The following is a 22,062-nucleotide window of genomic DNA, read 5'->3' on the forward strand; positions in this document are numbered from 1 at the left end:
CCAGGACTCCTGGATTCCGTCCCGGGAAAGACCTCACGAAGACACACATACTCGCACCCAGAGACTGGGGGAACTAGTCACCTTTCCAGAAAGTATTACAATTATGCAATATCAGCATCTTCCCAGGTAACCAAGGTCACCAGTCTCCAAAGGGCAACAGGCACCCCACCTTGTCCTCCCTCCCCGCCAACTGCAGAGGACACAGTGCAGACCCCAAGTCACCGGGACACGGCCCCTCTCGTCACCACCGTCCCAGCTGGCAGGAGTCTGATGCAAGGGGTGTGAGCTGCTGTAGTGGTGTTTTTCCTTAAAATAAACTGCAACTGAGTTTTGGAAGAAATCCCAAAGGCAGCAGGTTGCCTTAATGAAGCTCAAACAGAGGAGGGGTCGGGGGACTCAGTGCCCTGGTTTTATTAAGTCACGAGGACGCAGGTCTCCACGGGCGCGGCGGGGTGGGGGGGGCTCCTTCTGGGGGGACGGGGGAGGGAGGAGCGGCTGGGCCTTCAGAAGCAGCAGGGCCATGAGGAGGAACCCCCGGAATTCTCCAAACAGCTGACTCCTGTGGGCCAGTGCTTCTTGGTAAAAGGGGTTTCTCAAATGCAAAATGAAACGTTGATCGTTATCAGTAAAACCATATATTTTTTCAAATCAGAAACGAAACTCTTGCCCCAAACCTGCTTCAGTGTTAGGTTCGGGAGACATGGTCCGCCCCGTGGTCACGTGCCTGCCCCCCAGGCCACCTTTCCTCCTCTGCCCGTATGCACGGCTGGACGTTTCCACCAGAACTGATGGTTCCCTGAGTGAAACATCTGACTCCTGGATCCCTGATTAAAAATCTGTATTCAGGGGCTTCCCTGGTGGCGCAGTGGTTGAGAGTGCGTCTGCCAATGCAGGGGACACGAGTTCGTGCCCCGGTCCGGGAAGATCCCACATGCCGCGGGGCGGCTGGGCCCGTGAGCCATGGCCGCTGAGCCTGCGCGTCCGGAGCCTGTGCTCCGCAACGGGAGAGGCCACAACAGTGAGAGGCCCACATACAGGAAAAAAAAAAAAAAAAAAATCTGTATTCAGGAGAGATAAATTAGGAGCTTGGGATTAATATATACACACTATTATATATAAAAGAGATAATCAACAAGGACTCTGTGTAGAGCACAGGGAACTATATTCAATATCTTGTAATAACCTATAATGGAAAAGAATTCGAAATATATATATAAACATGTATAATTGAATCACTCCGCTGTATACCTGAAACCAATACAACATTGTAAATCAACTATACTTCAATATTTTAAAAAATCCGTATTTTACCTCATACTATTCACAGAAGTAAATTACAGTGGATCAGAAACATAAATGTAAAGAAAAAAGCTGTACACTCATCAAAAGGAAACATGGCTGAAGATGTTTATGACCAACTGTCCTGGTTTGCCCGGGACTCAGGGCTTCTTGGACACAGGACTTTCAGTGCTAAAACCAGGACCCTCCTGGGCAAAACTGGGGCAAGGTGTTTGCTCTAAATGTGAGGCAGAAAGGGATTTCTTAAATAAGACACAAAAGGCAAAGACATAAAGAAAAAGCTTGATGGGGGCTTCCCTGGTGGCACAGTGGTTAAGAATCCGCCTGCCAACGCAGGGGACACGGTCTCGAGCCCTGGTCCGGGAAGATCCCACACGCCGCGGAGCAGCTGAGCCCGTGCGCCACAACTATGGAGCCTGCGCTCTAGAGCCCGCGAGCCACAACTACTGAGCCCATGTGCCACAACTACTGAAGCCCACGTGCCCACAGCCCGTACTCCGCAACAAGAGAAACCACCACAGTGAGAAGCCCGCGCACCGCAGCGAAGAGTAGCCCCCGCTCGCTGCAACTAGAGAAAGCCCGCGTGCAGCAACGAAGACCCAACACAGCCAAAAGCAAATAAATAAATAAATTTATTTTTTAAAAAAAGAAGAAAAAGCTTGATGAACTTCACTCTTCAAAACTGAAAACGTGGGGATGCAATGTACAGCTTGGTGACAACAGTTAATGGAAGCGTACTGTACATTTTAAAGTTGCTAAGAGAGTAGACGGCGAAAGTTCTCATCACACACACGGAACTCTTTGTGGCAATGAACGTTTATTAGACTTACTGTGGTGATCATTTCGTCATACATACTAACAGCGAATCATTGCATAATATACCTAAACTCATATCATGTTATATGTCAACCATATCTTAAAAAAGACAAACTTAAAAACTTCTGCTCAAGCAAAGACACGATAAACAAAACTGAAAGCCAAGCCGCAGGGAGAGCAAAAATCTCTGTAGCAAACAGGGGATTAGAACCCAGAACACACAAATAGCTCTTACACACCAATTACAAGAAGAAACTAACCCCACAGCAAAGAAGCAACTCACAGAAAGCGAAATCCAAAGGGCCAATTAGCATGAGAAAAACCTTCTCCAGCAATCCCGGGAATACAAATTAAACCAAGAAGTCCCACTCTTCTTCTGTGGGACTGACAACCTGCAAGAAACTGACCTAGAGAAGCTAGCTCCTCAGACACCGCCCTTGGGGGTGACGGCGCCACGGTGGGAAACAATGTCGCTAAATCAAGTAAAAGTTACACCAGGCTCTTCCTGTGCCCCAGGACTTCCACCTCTTGGAACATGCCCTGTAGAGAAACACTTGCACAAAGGCACCAAGAGGATGCTCACAGAGGCACCGCTGGGAACAGAGGGTCTGAGGACGCCCTCCACGGCCAGCAGCGACAGAAAGTCTCAAACGGTGGAATATTCTGAAGGAATTAGGAAGAATCCACCAACCCAGATAAATCTCCCAGACACACTGTTGAATAAAAACATGAAGTTTCCGAACAAGACGGCTGTATTCAAACGCCACCTCTTTAAAAACACTTACAGGACACCATCCTGTACATCTTCTACCGAGACACACACTCACGTGTCAAGACAGTCTGGTGGGAAAAACACGGTAACAGGGGTTCCCTCCAGGGAGGGGCAGGGAAGGAGTGGTTTTCCAAGGAGATCCTGTAATGTTTTCACTTCTCACTTGGAGAAGGTGTTCATGAAATACTAATGTAATTATATATATATTTTTTTTTTTTTTTTTTTTTCTCCAAAGAAACCTATTGCCTGCATGGGAGAACAGCTCATGCATTCATTTGACAAATATTTACCGAGTGCCAACTACAGGCCAGACCCGTTCTAAAGCCGGAGGACCACTCATTTCCCTTCAAGCAAAAATGGAGGGATCAGCCAAGTGATCTCGGCCAAGTTCATCACCGGCTTTAAGACGATGGGGCGCAGATGTGGGTAGATGCGGGGTAAGTGGCAGGAAAATGCCCTGGGCACCTGGGCAGGTGACAGGAGGGAAGGGAAGGTCTCGGCTGGATGGCAAACCCTCGCAGGACCTTCTACTTCTGCCTGGAGGTAGCAATCCCTGGCTCTGCCTTCCAGCACAAACCTGTCGCAGGAAAGAAGGCTGAGGCCAGAGGAGGATTCCAGATCCATGGTGGGTTCTGCAGGTCAGGTGCGCACGGGCATGGGGCTCCCGTGCTGCTGGGGCAGCTGGAAACGTGCTGGGGTTTGCAATGCCCAGCACCCACTCTCCTTCGGCTGCCATCACACTGATTTTCTCCGGGGGGGGGGGGGGGGCGGGGGGGCGGTCCTCAGGCCTCGCTACGGAAGTGATGCAGGCTCCATCTCTGGCTGGGCAGCCTGTGGACTGGCCCGTGAGCTACGACTCAGCCATGCAGCTCCCCCCATTCCCAAGGGCGGGTGGTGGGACCAGCCCGAGCCCTGGACAGGCAAAAGGATGGTAGCTGGAGCTACCGAGACTGCCCAGGTTTGGATTTATAGTTTCCTAAATTGTTGGTCACTTGCTACCAAAAAAGTCTGCTAAATACACCTGGTTGTCATTATGATTTCCAAAGAACTGGGCAGCTCGGCCCCAAGCTGGGTCTTCTGAGCTGCTGCCTTTGGGAGCCTGGCGCAGCCCTAACCCTGAGCCCTGGGTTGGGCCTGGGAGACCAGCATTCCATTTCCAGTGGCCTCGTGCAGCCGCTAAAGCCACAACTTGTATCGAGCATCGGCTCGAACATGTCATGCTCTCATCAATCATTCCTTTCCCTTCAAAAAAATTAAAAACAAACAAACAAAAACCCCACAACGCATTTGGTGCAGAAATATCCCAGTACAAGTCAGTGTTTCCAAATCCAACTTCAAAGTCTGGAAGAATACGCAGCTCGTTTGTTCCTAAATTAAAGCAGCACTGGCCACAGAAACAGCCCATCGGCCCTTTAAGGTTGGGAGTTAGGATCTGCCCAAAGCAAGCTCTGGGAAGCAGCCACGCAAATCAAGGGAGCAGAGCTTCAGGTGGCAGCCAGACAGATCCCCTTCCGGTTCCAGACGCTGGGAGGTCAGGGGACCCCTCCACAGCCCAACCATCAGAACACCTAGAGTGGCGGGCACATAGCCTGGCTCTACCCTGGGTCCCCAGACCCTTGCTCCAAACCAAAATCTGGTATTTGGACGGGGTCTTACCTGACCCAACACTGAAACGCAACACTGAAACCCAAAGACTCAGCCCCGCGTGCTGGGGAATCTCGGACGGGAGGCTCCAGGCCGCCCGCCCACCAGCCCCAAGTGTCAGACTCAGGCAGACAACGGCCTATCTGGCACATCCTCGAAGATGTCAGCAGGCCCCTCCAAGTGAACATGGCCTCCTCTCCCCAACCTTCCCCCCCACCAGTCTCCCTCCTCCTCCACGGAGCCTTCCACAAGTCCCCAGAAGGAGCTCCCACCCCTGGCTTAGACACAAAACCTAGGCAGGCAGCATCCCGGATTTCAGGCCCCCAAGGCTTCAGCAGGGCCTGTGAGCTCCACCACCGAAGGGTTCCGGGGCTGCCCTCCCAGCAGCAGGTGGCCCTCTCCCCGCCAGGAGCCTGCTGCCACAGGACGGCCACTCATGCGACTCCTGAGCCTGAAGCTGGCCAGTGGCCTCCTACTACACACGTGAAACCCCCATAGCTCATCACAGGGTCCAGGATCTACTGGCCCACCCGGCCAGGCATGGCTCCTCCTCTCCCCTCGCCCAGGGTCTCCAGCCTCATGACCCTCTTCTGTGCTCCAGTGCCACCAAGTCCCATGCAGGGCCTCTGCCACTGCTTTTCCTCATGCTGGGAATGCTCTCGGCCCCGTCCTCACACAGCTCCCCGCTTCCCCCCATTCAAGTCTGCAGCCAAGCATCGCTCTTGGAAGACTCTCCCCTGGCCACCCCAGCTAAAGCGGCTCCCATCCTCAAGCGCGGCCTCTCTGTCCTCATCTTCTTCCACCATTGCTCTGCACAGAGGTTATCTGTTAGTTTCACGTTATTTGCCTCCACCCCCATTGTCTTCCTCCCCCCACCAGAATCAAAGCTCCCTGAGGGCAGGAAGCCGACCCCCTTGCTCTGCAGCATTCCCAGCATGTAGGTCAGTGCCTGAGCCATTTTCAGTGATTAATACAAACACTTGCTGACCCGCTAAACAGTCGGCTTTCTCCTTGGCGAAAGTGGGTTAGCAGTGGCTGAGCCCTGCATCCTTCCAGGCCCATACGGAAGCCACAGAACTATTTTAAAAATGCCCAACAATTGAAATGAGCATGTGAGGCAGGAATTGCATCACGTCCACAGGCAGATCATACACTTGGGACGGCTCCGAATACACTGCCAAGAGGCTGAAGGTCACAATTTGAAATGTCCTTTCTCAAAATCTAACCCCAAATACGCCTTGCTATAAACTCAGTACCCAAGTAAAGCTTGGGGGGGTGCTTTTAGGGGAGGAAGCTGGTGCTCGTGTGCACCCACTGTGTACAGGCACGGGATGAGGGTGCCTCTGCCCCCACTAGAGGGTGAGTGCCGGGGTGGGGGCCACCTCCCTCTCATCTGCTGCACCCCCGGGGCTCTGCACAAGGCCTCACGCCTACGGGTGCTTGATATTCACGATGAGTGGATTCACCAACAGAAGGGCTGCCCATCCTCTAGGCTGGGGCTCTCCTCACCACACGGAGGTGCCCCAAAGCTTCTCCGCGGGCTTCTCATTCTCAGGGCCCCGCAGAGGGCCTGGCACACAACAGGCTCTCAGATGACGCCTGCTGTTCCCAACAACCCCAAAGTCTCATCCTTCTCGACCCAGCGACTCAGTGGATCTGAGTTTCCCAACCTCCGTACTGCTGGCCTGGACCTGTGCGGTTTTTTTCTTTCTTTTTCTGGGGGGTGGGGTTGGGGGCGTCGTGCGGGGGGGGGGGAGCTTTCTGGGCATCATAGGATGTTCAGCAGCCTCCCTGGCTTCTCCCCTCTGGATGCCAGTAGAACTGTGGGGAGGAGTTGTAACAACCAAAACCGGAGTCGGGGACACCCCTGGTGAGAACCACTGATGTCTCTAAACCAGTTTCCAGACAAGCTGGATCCCAGAATCACCTGGGGCACTGGATAAAAGGACAGACTACAGGAGATTCTAAGGGGCAGGCCTGGGGTGGGATCCCCCAGGGATTCCAACCAAGGGGCCACTGGGGTAAACACGGGCCTAACTCTCCTAGGGCCGCACCAGTGTTCAGCCTGGTTGCCAACTGTACCAACGGCCAGCAAATCCACAAGGGGAGACCTAAGCCCCCGCCCACTCCCAGGTCCTGTCCCCTGGACCAGGTGGAGCCCTGCCATTTTCCAGCTTCCTCAGTCCCTCTCCTGAGATCCTGTCCCTTTAACTGTAGCTGGACCCGCTCCCGGAGCAGGTGTCTATCTGCAGGGGCCCTGGCAGCTCCCACCCTGCACAGGTGGAGGGAGGCCCACTGTCCTTCCTGAGGGGACAAGGGACCAGGAACACGTGTGGAACTCCCACTGGGTAGCAAGCGCTGCTCACGTGACCCCAGCTACTGCCCCAAGACTTAAGTACTGGACCGCACCCCATCTTACAGATGCGGAAACCGAGGCACAGCGAAGTCAAGTGCCATGCGCACGCGCTCACGCAGCGAGTACAGGAGGGTTCCAATCCCGGGACAGCCGACGCCAAGGCCAGCGCTCCGGACCACTGTGCGCACTGACTGCCCTTGTCTGGGGACAGAGTGGCCCGCCTCGGCTGCGGGGACAGCCCGAGCCAGCAGGCGCCCACCTCTGTGCTGGGGGCGCAGCGGCTCTCCCAGCCACCCCGCAGCGGCTCAGGGCAGGGCGCGTGCTCCCGGCCAGCCGCCCCCCAGCCCCGCGCCCGCGCCGCGCGCTTACCTTGCGCCGGGCCTCGCGCGGTGGCGGCGGCGTCCCGGATCCCGAAGGCGCGGAGCAGCGAGAGCACGGGCGCCGGCCAGCGGGTGCGCCCCGCGCCCCGGCCGCGCATCCCGCCGGAGGGCCTCTCGGGGCTGCGTCCGCGGGGCCGCCCGGCGCCGCGCAGAGCCCAGAGCTGCGGGAAGCGCCGGCGGGGAGGGGCGGGGCGGGGGCGGGGGCGGGGGCGGGGCCGCCACGCGAGGCCGGCCCCTCCGCCGGGAGGGGGCGCCGAGGGGCGCCGCCGTGACCTTGATCTCCGGGACCCGGCGGGCTCCGCAGCCCGGGATGAGGGACCTCAGAGCCAGGACGCCTTGGAAACGTTAAAGGGAGAGTTGGGCGGGAGGTGCAGCCTCCCGCGTAATTACGTTGTAAAGAAGCTGCCCAGTTGAGCCGCTGTGGGACGCTGGGCGAGTCGCTTGACCTCTCTGAGCCCCAGTGTTCTGGTGTATAAAATGGGCGTGGAGAGGGTGAAAGAAGATGAGAGTGAGCCTAGAACTGCGCCAGGGCCTGACCCTCCCGACGTGGGAGGCGCCTTGGCCGCCTATGCTGTAACTGCTGTGAAATGTAGGAGTCATTGCTGCGCTTCTCGTACACTAGCTTTATGGACATGTACATATGTAGTATTTATCTTTTTAATAAACGAAAACATTACTATTTCGCTTGATGACACCGTATGTAGGACGCTTGCTGCCACCAACCAGCTCAAGAGCTGTGTGCCCAGGCCCCTCTCCCAAGGCCCTCTGAGCTCTAGTCCAATCACAACTCCTCCTCCACCCACAAGCACCCGGGAGCCTTCAGTCTTGAGAGGATGAAAAGGCTCTGCTGACCCCGGGGGGTTTGCATTTGAGGCAGGGTCTCTGGCCTGAGATGGCCTCGGGGCCCTCGTCAGCACCAAGGCCATCAGACTGAGCGGCTCAGTGTAACAGGCACAGTTCCTGAGAGCCCGAGAGCGACAACGCTCGTCACCACCACCCAAACGCAGCTCTGCTCAGGGCCTCAGTGGTCCTCCTGTTCAGGCCCAGCAAGTCCACGAGCAGGTGCAATCATGCGGCCCATTTTACAGATGCAGGAGGGCAGGCAGCAAAAAGGAAGGACTTGTCTATGGCCACATGGATGCTGAGTGCGGCGCTGTCACTCGGGTGTAGCTGGGCATCCCACCCACCTGCAACCTCCCTGGGGCACACACACCTGCTCCCAGCATCTCCCCCGCAGACCTCTCCCTCCTCATCTTCAGAACTTTGGGATAATACTAACAACAGTTACCAGCTAACAGTAGGTGGCACTGTGCCGTCTATTCATATATTCATTTACCCTTTATGACAACTCCTTGAGGAGGGTACAGTTATTATCTCCACTTCACAGATGAGAAAATACAAGCTCCAGAAGAGCAGGGACTTTGAAGGAATTGTTGAGCAGTTCATTCATAGAATGAATTGCTTCATCCCATTGCCTCTTCCACCAGCTCTCAGAGGGAGGCACAATGATTACCCTCCACTTTTTAGAGGGGGAAGCCGAGGCTCAGAGAGATGATGCAACTTGCCCTAGGACGTTAGGAAGAGGAAGCATCAGGATTCAAACCCCAGTCAACGTCTCAGTGCCTTTGCTCTCTGCCAGGCCCCTTGGGCACACCCTGACGAACTCCTACTCATCCTTCAAGACCCAGCTCAAGCACTGCCTCTGCTCCGAAGTCTCTCCTTCAGCCTCCCTGCTTCCCCACCCTATGCACTTGGTTCTCCCATGTCCATGTCCCCAGCCTCGGGTGCACCTTCTGTTGGGGCACAAACAGCATCACTCTGCAGTCAGGCACCCACACATCTGCCCCATCCCCACTGGGCTGGGCTTCCAGGGGACAGTCATGGGCCCTGGTCGCTACCTTTCCGGGCCCACTCAGGTCAATGAACATCTGTTTTGCAGCCTCTGTCCTCCTCTGCCGGTAAAAAAATTTCCATTTGCCTCTGGGCATCTTCCTCCCCCGAGGCCGGTGGAGCCAAGTTCCCTCCCTGATGCCAGGGGTGACCCAGTCTGACCAATCAGCTTAGTCCAGCCATCTGGGCTCAATAACCAATTCAGGAAAGTTTGTTTACGGAGGCACACACTTAGGACTTTCACCGGACTGGGAGAGGAGTCCTCTTAATCCACTGGTCCTGATGTGAGTGGTCAGCGCTTCTGGGAACCATCACATGCTTCAGAATTGAAACAACATGGAAGGGGGAGCATCCCGGAGATGCTGGGGCTGAGCCCCTGGTTCCAGCTATGCCTGAAGGTAGCTGAACGGAGGGTTAGAATTTTCAATCACACTCTCCCTGCTATCTCCTTTCCCCCTCAGCCTTGGTGCCTAAAGAGATCATTAGAATAGGAGAAAATATCTCCAAGTGATATATCTAAAAAGAGATTAATATCCAGAACACAGAGAACTCCTAAAATCCAACAACAAAAACAATCAACTCAGTTCAAAAATGGGCAAAGGATTTGAATAATTCAACATTTCTCCAAAGATATACAAATGGCCAGTAAGCACATGGAAAGGTGTTCAACATCACTAATCATTAGGGAAATGTAAACCCAAACTATAATGAGATATCACTTCATACCCATTAGGATGGCTATCATCAAATAATAATTTTAAAAACTAATAATAAATAACAAAGGTTGGTGAGGATGTGGAGAAATGGAAAGGTTTGTATACTGTTGACGGGAATGTGAAGTGTAAAATGGTACAGCTGCTGTGGAAAACAGTATGGAGGGTCCTCAAAAACTTAAAAACAGAATTACCATATGACCCAGCAATTACACTTCTGGATATATTTCCCAAAAAATTGAAAGCGGGGTCTCGAAGAGATATTTGTACACCCATGTTCATAGCAGCAATATTCACAATAGCTAAAACGTGGAAGAACCCAAGTGTCCGTTGATGGATGAATGGATAAGCAAAATGTGGTCCATCCATACAATGGAATATTATCCAGCCTTAAAAAGGGAGGAAAGTCTGACACCTGCTGCAACATGGATGAACCTTGAGGACCCTATGCTAAGTGAAATAAGCACCCCCAGAATACCGTATGATTTGCACTTACCTGAGGTCCCTAGCGGAGTCAAATTCATAGAGACAGAAAGTAGAATGGGGGTTTCCGGGGCCTGAGGGAGTGGGGAACGAGGTGGGGTGGGGGGGTAGCGTTTACCGGGGACAGAGTTTCAGTGGGGGAAGATGAAAGGAGTTCTGGAGATGCACGGGGCTGATGGCTGCTCGACAACGCGAATGTACTTCAAACCACTGAACCGTACACTTAGAAATGGATATGATGGTAAATTTCATGTCATCTGCTTTACCACATAAAAAGAAACTGGAAAAAAAAGAGAGGGGATGTCATACCTGAGATCAGGTTACAGAAGGACGACGGCATCTGTCCTGGGGGCTGTCTCCCTCGCTCTCCCTGGTGGGCAGCTGCCACGCCCTGAGCCGCCCTTTGCAGGGCCCAGGCGTCAGGGACGTGACGGTGGCCTGCCCCCCACAGCCGTGAGCCACTGAGTCCGTGAGACGGTGTGTGGCTGAGCGCCAGGGCGAAGGCCCTTCAGGGGAGCCTCCAGATGAGACTGTACCCCAGGAACTCAGGAAGGACCTTCAATCAGGGGCGTCCAAAGTCCTGACCCACAAAGACAGCAAAATAATAAGGCTGTCATCAAAAAAAAAAAACAATAATAAAAGGCAAAGTACGATGACAGGTCTCTCTCCCTCTCTCGATATCCTTCTCTCTCCCTCCCTCCCCATCCTTCCACCCCCCCTCTGTCCCCTCGTCTCCCTCCCCCTCCCCCTCTCTCAGCTCCTGGGCTCCCCTATCCGTCCACAGGCCATTGCCTTCGATGACACTCATCTGTCTGCAGGCGACACAACACCCCACATGACAGGACCGCACGGCCCTCCCGAGCCCCCGTGACCAGGAGCAAAGCTGGCGAGCCCCGCCCGGGGCTCGGCAGACACCCCCGACGCAGCCGCTGGGGTCTGGGGTCCCTGGTCTCTTTGGGGGCTGAGCAACTTCTTTCAGGAGAGAACGTGAGGGGGAAAGAAATGTGATGATAATTCGCATTTATGGAACACTTCCTACTGCCCCGCCCCGTGCTAAACACTTTATCCCACTTAATCTTTACAACAATCCAACGAAGAAGGGATTATGACTTATCCCCCTCTTACAAATGAGGAAACGGAAGCTCACAGAGGTTACCCAAGGCCCCACGGCTAATGCCTGGATGACCAAGTTCAAGCCTGGGAGCTGGGCTCCAGGACCCACGCTCTTGGCCACGGAATGTCACTTGCAGGCAGCTCTGAGGCCGAATGCAGGCTGGCTAGGCCAGCCCCTGCGAGAAATCCAGAGCGCTGACGAGCCCACAGCTGCTCCCGGGATCCCTGAAGGCCCCTTAAGGCCAGTCCTGGGTGCAGCATCTCCTGCCCACGAGGGCCTGTCAGCGTATTGATTTAGACCAGAGCCCCAGGCAGGTGGGCAGCAAGTCCCCCAGAAGAGACCCTGGCTGGTAAAGTGGACAGACGTCCTAGGACCTCCAGGAGTCTACAGCAGCAGGAGTGTCCTGAACGGCCGTGGATGTGTCTGGGCCACGGAACGGAAGAGGCGCAGCAGGACCCCCGCTGATGGGGTCTGGGACATGCCAGGGCTGAGAGAGGCAGGGAAGCTAGCAGCTCGCCTTCCAGCCACGGGCAGAGGGCACCCACTTTGCTCAGCTGTCCAGCCCTCCACTGGAGCCTGCTCACTCCACCTCCAATGGGCTGAAATCCCAGTGCATCCGCCCGGAGCAGAAAGGGGGTGCACGTGCTCACCGAGAGACCCTCCTTCTCCTTCCCGATGCAGCCCCGAGACTGGCCTTATAACCCCGGCTACGTGACCAGCTCTGAACCAACTGTTATCCCCAAGGGATGGAAGATGCTGACTTCCCAGGGCTGGTGGCCTGCACAAGGGATGGAGGTGGGGTAGGATCTGCTCACCTGAACCTCATGGCCTGAGACCGCGGGAGGAGAGGCGCTCCAAACCCACTGGGGCCCCGCCACCTGAAGGGGGGTAGGAGAGGATCCGGGTGCTGGCCCAGAACGCTGTGCTCCAGGCCGGCTCTTCCCGCTTTTAAAGGTCTGTGCTAGACCATGCCATCCCAAGCCGCATGTCAGAAATAGAAGTGGGGCAGCGGGGCTGTGACCAGAGCTGCTCCCGGGTGTGTGACCTGGACAGTCGCAAGAGGCCCCATGCTCAGAAGGGCCCACCCGTGGTTTACTGCTCTGCTGTCACCACCTTGAAATTCCTGACAATGCGTTAATAAGGGCACTGCACTTGCAAATTGGGGAGCAGGTCGTGGCTGTGAGCAGCTTCCCCTCAACACACACACAGCCCCAAAGCAGTGATGGTCCAAGTTCACCGTCTCTGTGTGTGCCAGGAATGCTTCCACATCCTCATGTCCCAAAGGAGGCAGATACGATGACGTCACAGGGTTTTCCCGGAGACCTGGGAAGGGGCTGGGAGATCGTCTACAAGGCTATGAAATCCAACTGCCCTGCAACTTACGGACAAGTCAGGCGTGGGGCCATGGGATCCAGTGCGTGTGTGTGTGTGTGTGTGTGCGTGTGTACGTGCGCACGTGTGTGTGTTTCTCTCCCGGCCACCGAGAATCTGTTTTCCCTCCAGACGGAGATTCTTAATGTCTAAACCCAAGTCAGAAGAAAATCAAGGCGTGCTCTGCAATGGTCTGGGACCAAAATGATTCACTTCTAATAAATCTTTTGTTTCGTTAGAAAAATCCATGAGACTTGGGCAGCATCTCCACACAGACAATTTCCCTCCGAATCTTCCAGTGACACTGATGCTCAGGGGACAGACAGGCTGTCAGCCTCCTTCAGTCCCTGGGCTGCAGCCAGGGCCCCAGCAGGGTGGGGGGCCTGCCGCCGTGACCAAGCCAGAGGCTCTTCTCCGAGAGCCGGCTCCCTCGTCCCCACCCCAGGTCCTGGCCCTGCTCTCCTTCCGCTGCTGGTGTTGGCAGAGGTTTCTACAGGGATGGTCAGCTCTGGGCTCGGACACCCCAGTTCACACCGGACCATCCCCTCCTATGCTTGCTGTCCTGGTCTCATCGTTAATATCACTGCCTTTCACGCCCCAAAAGTACCCTCGTCTGGGTGATACAGTCTCCCTGGTGTGATGGCTAATTCTATGTGTCAACTCGCCTGGGCCAGGGGAGGCCCAGCTCAGAAGCTGGTAGAACATTCCTTTTGGTGTGTCTGAGAGGGGGGTCTCCGGAGAGGTTAGCATTTGCATCAGAGGCGGGGCAAGGAGATGCCCCCCCAGCGTGGGTGGGGATCACACAATCTCCTGAGGCCTGAACAGAACACGTAAGTGGAGGAAGGGATGCCCTCTCTCTGCCAGAGCTGGACGTCCGTCTCCTGCCCACAGGCATTGGCCCTCCTGGTTCTCGGGCTTTTGGACTCAGACGGGCACTTGTGCCGTGCCGTCCACCCTCACTTTCAGGCCCTTGCCCTGAATTAAGCCCCAGCGTTCCCCGGGCTCCAACCGGGAGGTGGCAGACCGTGGGACTCCTTGGCCTCATAATCACGTGAACAAACTTCTACAGTAAGTCTCCTCTTCCGTGTCTCTCTCTGGCCTCTTGGTTCTGTTTACCTGCAGGAGCCGGACTCACCCAGATGTTGGTGCCGAGCGTGGCTCTAGAGGAATAGAAGTTTCAGCATGAGTTGTCTGAACCGGTTCGGGGGTTTCTGGAATCCACTCTCTCACTGATTAGATGGAAAGATGCTAAGAGTCTGTTTCCCGTAGTCAAGTGAGCGCTGACTGTCCGTGGCACGAAGTGTTGGCAGAGACGCACAAATATCTGCATTGGCTTCTCCTCGTCACCTCATCCTTGCAAGAACCAAGGAGCTCAGGGACCATAAGTGATGCTTTTGGAGATTTTGGAAAAACCAAGGCATAGAATGGTGTTGGTTGGTGGCTGTGACTGTCCCTGGACAGAGAGGTGAGAGAAAAGGATGGTTTCAGGGCTTCAGATTCGCAGCTCCAGCCCACAAATGCCCCAAGAGCTTCGGGGTGGGCCCTGATGGAGCCCTCGTGCCCTGTGGCCCCAGAGCTGAAACTGCGGAAACTCAGACACACAACCTCATCCTGACTGGATGGATCACACACGTGAACCCCTAGCCTGGCCGGCGGTGAAAGGGAGGGTATTGACTGGGGAAGAGGGGACCCTGTACGTTGGGATGGGGGCTACAGGAAGACCTGCATGAGGCGGGCGGGGCAGGGCCTGAGGCTCCACCAGGCAGGAAAGCTGGCCTGTCACACGGTGTGCGGGGTGTGTCGGGCCCTGGGACCCATGGCCCTTGTGTGAGAGACGGCCTCTCGGCTCATCTCTGTGTGTCTCTGGATTTTGTTCTGGATGTCTCTCTCTCTCTCTCTCTCTCTCTGTCTCTGTCTGTCTCTGTCTCTCTGCACATCTGATTGTGGCCCGCAGTTCTCTGGGTCTGGCTGCACCTCCCTCCCTGGCCCTCTTCCTCGCTGCTGGTGTGATGAGAAATCCCTTTATCACACGACCCCTCTGCCCTGCCGTGTGCCCAGGTTGGGGCCAGGCAGGTACGGCCAGCTCTGCCCTTGTCCTCCCTCTGCTGGTGGTGTTTGGACCCATCATCTGAGTTGGGGGTTGAAGCTTAGAGCTCCGGGCTTGGGCAGGAGGGGAGAAGGAGGCCTCAGCGTCATCTCCTGGGACCGTCAGCCCTGGGTCCCCCCAGCTGATGGTCTGTCCTGTCTCCCCTCCCCCTCATCGCATTTCCCCCTCCTCCTCCTTTAGTTTATGTTTTTTAAAAAACTGTGTTAAAATACACACTTCATAAAAGTTACCATTCTGTTTTTCAGTTCAGTGGCATTAAGCATGTTTGCACTGCTGTGCGACCATCACCCCCTTTGGGCTCCAGAACTTTCTCATCCTGTAAAACTGATGCTCTGTCTCCATCAAAGAGTAACCCCTGGGCTTCCCTGGTGGCGCAGCGGTTGCGAGTCCGCCTGCCGATGCAGGGGACGCGGGTTCGTGCCCCGGTCTGGGAAGATCCCACGTGCCGCGGAGCAGCTGGGCCCGTGAGCCACGGCCGCTGAGCCTGCGCGTCTGGAGCCCATGCTCCGCAATGGGAGAGGCCGCAGCGGTGAGAGGCCCGCATACCGCAAAAAAAAAAAGAGTAGCCCCCTCCCCAGGCCCCAGCCCCTGGCACCCACTATCCCACTCCTTGCCTCTACGGGTTTGGCTTAGGTAAGTGCCTCACACGATTCGAGTCTGCACTGTTTGTCCTTCTGCACGTGGCTTATTTCACGCACAGTAATGATCTTTTTCTTCTCATTTCTGCTCGGCTGAGACATTCTGCGTTCCTACTGGGAGCCTTCGAGGGCACATGGCAAGTGTAAAGGTACGTCTAAAAAGAGGCGGCATGGCCAGGCCGCTTGCATTAGTGCACATGCAGCGGGAGTCTAGGGAACCCCAGTCCTCTGCTTTAAATACTCATCTCCCTCTGAGCCAAAGACCTGGGAGGGGCTGGGGGTCACCCCACTCAGAGTAAGTCCCATGGGTGCAAGAGGAACGTGCCCTCTTTTAGCAAAGTGAGGTGCTTTCCCAAAGAAGGGAGGGGGCTGCTGGGTGGCCACAGCTCCAGCAAGTGCCCCCCGAGGACGGGGGGGGCTGGGTAACGTTGGAGGAGCTGGGGGCGGAGGCAGGGACGCAGCGGGACAGTCCCCACGTGGGGAAGACACCAGGATTGGGGGAAAGGGGTTTCCACGTAACTCCTGCCAGAGGTGTTACTAAAGACTAGGAGTATTTACTTTTAAGTACTTTTATGACTGTTTTTCAAACAATGGGGCTCTGAGCAGACAGCAGGCTTTGGGGGACACTAACGCTTACCTGGATTCTATTAATTTTAGCAGCACCTGTGTGTGAGGGCCTGTGCCCTCTGGTTCACGGTGTGTTGCATCTCAGTGCACATCTGTTGACTTACTGGGGAATGCTGAGCCAGTGGTTCCAGTGCGACGTGACTCCAGGAGTCTGGGGAAGTGAGAAGGTCTGGCTCTGAGTCAGAGCCTTTGAGCTGAGCCCAGAGTGGAGTCCTGGGTGCCTGTGGCCTTGCCCACAGGAGGGCCATGCTGGTGGCCACTGTCCAGACCGACGGACCTGTCTGAGCCTCCGTAATGGGTCCCTGATGCCCAGGACGGCTCAACATCCCAGATGTCCTAAAGATCCAGTCAGCCCAGGCTGGTTCCCTCTGTCTCAGCCAGAGTCCCAGGCAGGAGAGGCCCAGAGATCCCACCTCTGAGTGCTGGTGGCCTCGGAGGCAGCTGCGGTTCCTGGGGTCCAGGGCCCATGTGACCCCATGGGCAGAGAAAGGGGCCCCCGCCATCTCCTCCCTGCACTGGGCCACCTCCCTGGGACTCCGGTGGCCTCTGTAGGTTGTTCCTCAGAAAACCTGCAAAGATGCAGACAGAAAACCACGGGTTAGTGACTTAGATAAAAATGTGTTTGTTTCTCCCGCTCTGAGACGAGGTCAGCCAGGGCAGCAAGGCGTCCACAGGTCATGTGCCTCGCTTGCTGTGCACATTCCTTCCACGGGTTTTGGTGAAAGAACGGATTTGACGGAGGCGTAGAGTGAGGCTGCTGGACCTGCCACAGCGAAATAAAGGAAGCCCCTCCCTCCCAGACCGCGTCCCCGTCAGAGCCTGTGTCTCCGCCCGGCAGCCAGTTTCCTGCCCGAAGTGCCCTCGAGGTTAAATACTTGATGTGGCTCCTGGATCCCGAGTGCTACGCAAGCAGCGCCCGTCACGTGCCTGCCATGTGGGGAAGGCGCCGCGGCAGAAGTGGTGTCTCCCGTTATCAGTGCGCCAACAGCGCACTGCCGGGCCGGGAGGCCGCGGAGAGGAAGACACACAGAGGGACGGCGGGGACGTTTGGACACAGGACACGGAACTCAGAGTGGCAGGAGGGAGGGAGGAGGGAGGAGAGACGCAAAGAGGAGAAGAAAGACAGTGACATTTGTAGAAATGGGAGAAACAACAGCAAACTAGCAGAAGGTGGCTTTCTTTTTAGCTTGGGGGCGCTGTGAATCACCACCCTGTCAGGTTGCCTCCTAGAGGCCATTGGGAGGATTGCAGCCAAAAGTCTCATGTTTTCCCCAGAGAAATTCACTTGTGGCCAGCGGATCCTGGAACATAAATTTCAGGGGCGCAATAAATATATTTTATTATTTTTTTTTTTTTTTTATTTTTTTGTGGTATGCGGGCCTCTCACTGCTGTGGCCTCTCCCGTTGCGGGGCACAGGCTCCGGACGCGCAGGCCCAGCGGCCATGGCTCACGGGCCCAGCCGCTCCGCGGCACGTGGGATCTTCCCGGACCGGGGCGCGAAGCCGTATCCCCTGCATCGGCAGGCGGATTCTCAACCACTGCGCCACCAGGGAAGCCCAATAAATATATTTTAAAAATCACTTTATCTTACGAGTTTTATTTTAATTTTTTATATTAATTCAAAATATAACCACGTTTTTTTAAAAAATATAAGGCCCTGTTTGTTTTGTTCTGTTAGAATAAAACTCTCCGTGTGGTCCCTGAGGGCCCCTTTGGGTGCACACCCTGTCATCTGACCAGGAGGGTCTTAGAGGTAAATTCCTGGCCCTTCTGACGTCGGTGGAGAGGCTTCATCATGTACGGTTGTCAGATGAGATACTCGGTAAAATTTGAACTTCATATAAAAAAGGAATGATTTTTCAGTCTAAGTATGTCCCCAGCATTGCCTGGGAGAAGCCCGGAGGTAAAGCATGTCAGGTCCTGTAGGACCACCGTCTGCCCCTGACTCAGAGGTGAGCTGGTCCAATGGGCCTTGAACCTCTGTATGAACGTGCTTTGCTCACAGAGTCTGTCATTTTGAGCCAGAACTTTGTCAGGGTTATTAGGAGAACTGGACTCACGAGAATGATCAGGCCTCCCTGGGGGTGGACCTCAACCTAGAGCCCCAAATTCAGCAGGTGCACAGCTGATAGCCACCTGCCCAGGTGAGGATCTTCTGTCAGTTTCTACCTCCCCAGATCCTCAAGGTCTATTTTGTTGTCCATCACCACCTGGCCAGCTGGTCCACTGAGTCTCGTTGGCTTCGGGGAGAGTCTGACTTGTTGTGTACTGGCCAGGCCGATACAACAGGAGTGAGGACAAGAGACTTCATTCTCAGCCAACAAATCTGCATGAAGTCCGCAGCTGTGCTGATTTTTATCAGGGGGCCCTTTCACCAGGCGCAGCCCGGGATTCTGTAGGGGGAGGCGAGTGCCCGCAGCCTGTCCAGCTCCACAGAGCTTTCCAGGCTGAGGCACTGTCTGCCACTTCCCTGCGGACCCATTGCCCCTGTGGTTTCACATAAACCTTTTGGCCCAACTGTCCAATTCCACGAGGGAAGTCCCATCCTGAATGCAACTGACAATCCCTTTAATATCACGCAGCGCGTTGAGCTTGGTGATGTCATTTTGTCAGTGACTCAGTTCTCTAGAGCCCAGAAAATCCGCCAAGTCAATAATGACTTACCCATCTGGGGAATGGGCTGTCACTAACCATTTTAGTGAGGACACCTGGCCCTGAGGGTGGATCCAGCCTGGGATGGCCCCTTGTCAGTTTCCATGTCCTGGAGGCCTTTTTGATCAGCCAAACGGGGCTGTTAAATGGCGACAGATGGTCTGTAACATTCCTGTCTGCAGCAAGCCCTGAGTTAACAATGCCCCATCCGCCTGGAGGGCAGCCCAGCTTGCGGAGAACAGCCCACTGGGCTTGGGTAACTTAGGAGATTGGGTGCGAGTGGACACGCCCCACTGTTACGACTTGAATTCTTTGCTGAGGGTCAGAGCCCACCCCCCCCCAGATGACCGTGACATTCTGAGTCACAAGCAGCCAAAACGCCAGGGCCCACAATGCACTCTGCTGTGGGACCACCATTGCCAGCACCCCCAATGGCCCAAAGACCCCCCACACGCGCGTATCAGCACCCGTGTGTCATAGGTCATCACATTCACCCCCAAATCCCCACCATCGTCCGTTTAATCCCACCCTGATGGGGACCTGGAAATACGGTCACGTGGGAACCAGCACGCAAGAGCCCCAGAAGAACCTGAATTCACCCCACTCTGCCCTTTATGCTGATAGGAGTAGAGGGTCCCTGGCCCCAGTGGGCCCTGGAGACCGCAGTCCACCCCTGGCCGTGTGAAATGCCTGGATCGCGTGGGTCTGCAATGTGCCTTCACCAAACACACGCACCAACCGGGCTGCCCGGGGCTCCCCTGCTTCTGCCCACGTCGGCCCTTCACTCTGTACTTCACCCCGAGAGAAGGGTCTCCTTTCCGCAGCCCCGTCCGCGGTTCTGCGCAGGGTGAGGCCGGCAAGTGGCCGACCTGGCGGAGCCCCTCACAGGCCCCTACTTCCCTCTGACATCGTCCGCGGCCCCCGGGACACCACGGGAACAGCCGTGGCGGAGGGCGCCTGAGCAGCCCGCCACCCTCCTCCCCCAGCGCCGGCTTTGCCCGGTGGCAGCGGGCCGAGGGGTTCTGCGTTCCCACCAAGCCACGGGGTGCCTGTTGGCGACCTTGCTCACTGCACCGGTGTCCAGAAAGGGGCCTCTGTCGCCTGTCCCCGCGAGTGGAAGTCTGAATGACTCTGCCCTCGGCCTCGTGGTACCCAAGACACCGAGAAAAACACACCGCAGTAAAGCCCTGGATGGAGCCACGCAGAGAAGAGACACAGCCTCCGCAGCGGGCGAGGCCCCACGTGGAAGCCGACCCAGGGCCACTGGCCTGACGCACCCCCCCCCCCCATGCTCATCAGAAGGGCCCCGTCCCCTCCCCTCAGGGGACAGAGAGGGTGGCGGGGTTGGCCGGGTGCTGTGTGACACACAGCAGAGGCGACACACAGAGTCTGACCTGGGGAGAGAGAGGCCCGTGCAAGGTGCCGGGCCCACACAGGCTGCTTGCCAGGTGGGGATGTGCTCCAGGCCCGAGGCCCCTCCACCGGTGGCCGAGTGGGGTCGAGAGACGGCACACGTGAGACCGCCTCTCCCAACAATCCCCTTACGATCCGGCAATCCCGCTTCTGGGTATAAACCCTAAAGAATTGTAAACAGGATCTCGAAGAGCTATTTGCGCACCTGTGTTCACTGCAGCGTTGCTCACGATACAGAAAACATGGAAACACTTAAACATCGGTCGGTGGACGGCCCGGTACGCACCGTGCGGTGTAGACGTCGGTGGAACCGTATTCAGTCTAAAGCAGAAGGAAACATTTGCTGTGCTTCGTACAAAGTGGATGAGCCGTGAGGACATCGTGCTGAGTGAAACGAGCCCGACACGAAACACAGGCACGGTGAGGGCCCGCTCCGTGAGCATCTACGGTCATCAAAGCCTTAGCAGTTTCGACAGTGGGTCGGGGGAGGAGGATCTGCTCCATGGGTAGAGTTTCAGTCTTTCCAGGTGAGAAAGTTCCAGAAATCAGATGCACACCGATATACATGGAGACGAGACCACAGCACTGCACACTTAAACATGGTCTGGATGGCTTTGTGTCACGTGTTTTTATCACAATCAAAAAAGGAATAAGAACCTCCACTTCTCTGTCCTAAAACTGCTGCTTTCAGACCCCCGGGTAGCACTCGATACTTCTGTGTACCATGGCCTCCTAGGCTGTGCACGTCTCAGTTCACAGAACCTTCGACTACGTTAGGCTACGTGGCAAAGGACAATCAAGGTTGCAATGAGTTAGGTTGGCTGATGAGCCGACTTCAGACGGGGAGACTGCCATGGATTATGGGGGTGAGGCCAGCCAGCAAAACGAGCCTTCAGATTGGAAGGAGGTCAGAGGAGTCACAGCAGGAACTGTCCTGTGCCACGAGCTGACTTTTCTCCAACCCCCGGCCCCCCACCCCGAATATTCACTGAAGCCCTAACTCCCGTGACTGTGTTAGGATATACGGACTTCGGGGGCTAATTAGGTTAAATGAGGTCAGAGGGGCGGGGGCCCCAATCTGTGACTTTGTGAGAAGAGGCAGAGAGGGAGATCTCAGCCTCTGCCCCACGTGAGGACAGTGGGGAGGGAGACACAGCTGGCCAGGAAGAGAGGCCTCCCCAGAAACCAACCCTGGTGGCACCTCGATCTTGGATTCCAGCCTCCAGAACCGTGAGAAAAGAAACGCCCATGGTTTAAGCCCCCAGCCTATGGCTTTGTGTTGTTTCAGTCTGAGCTGACCGAGACAGCCCGCTTGCTGGCTTTGACAATGGAGGAAGAGGTCAGGAACCAAGGAATATAGGTGGGTGCTAACAGCTGGAAAAGATTCTCCCCCCAGAACCCCAGGAAGGAGCAGAGCCCTGCCCACACCTGGACTCCAGCTCCGCGAGACCCATGTCAGGCCTGTACGCAATACAGCTGCAAGACAAGAGATCTGTGGTGTTGTAAGTCACTAACTTTGAGGCAGCAATAGGACATATTGAGGCAGACGTATATCAGGATCGAATACATATATCACGAGTCTGGACTTTTCCTAACCCTAACTTCCATGGTTTTATAGATTCTATCACATTCTCTTAACCTTTCCAGAACTTTGCAGACTAACGAGTCCAGTTGTTTTTAAAGTCTTTTATAACGGCCCCTCCTTGTTTTAGATCTCCTTCCCCGGGTCTTCTTTCTCTTCCTTTGCCCCTGGACATAGATGACAAACACTGTTGCAGAACTGAAG

The 22,062-nt window shown here is 55.5% G+C and overlaps 1 protein-coding gene across 2 annotated transcripts in view; it reads right to left on the minus strand.

Moving 5' to 3' along the window:
- The window catches only part of PHACTR3 (phosphatase and actin regulator 3), a 229,521-nt gene extending 218,837 nt beyond the window's left edge, over window positions 1-10,684 (minus strand). Inside the window, exon 1 of one of the 2 annotated variants that reach the window (XM_067012632.1) lies at window positions 10,663-10,684. The gene's annotated coding sequence lies outside the window, so the exon portion shown is untranslated. Of the gene's footprint in view, window positions 1-7,256; window positions 7,335-10,662 lie in introns of those variants that run through there. The other variant, XM_067012630.1, reaches the window with a different exon arrangement.
- Window positions 10,685-22,062: the final 11,378 nt, after the last annotated feature.

Source organism: Kogia breviceps, chromosome 14 (genome assembly GCF_026419965.1).
Source record: "Kogia breviceps isolate mKogBre1 chromosome 14, mKogBre1 haplotype 1, whole genome shotgun sequence".
Classification (NCBI taxonomy): domain Eukaryota; kingdom Metazoa; phylum Chordata; class Mammalia; order Artiodactyla; family Physeteridae; genus Kogia; species Kogia breviceps.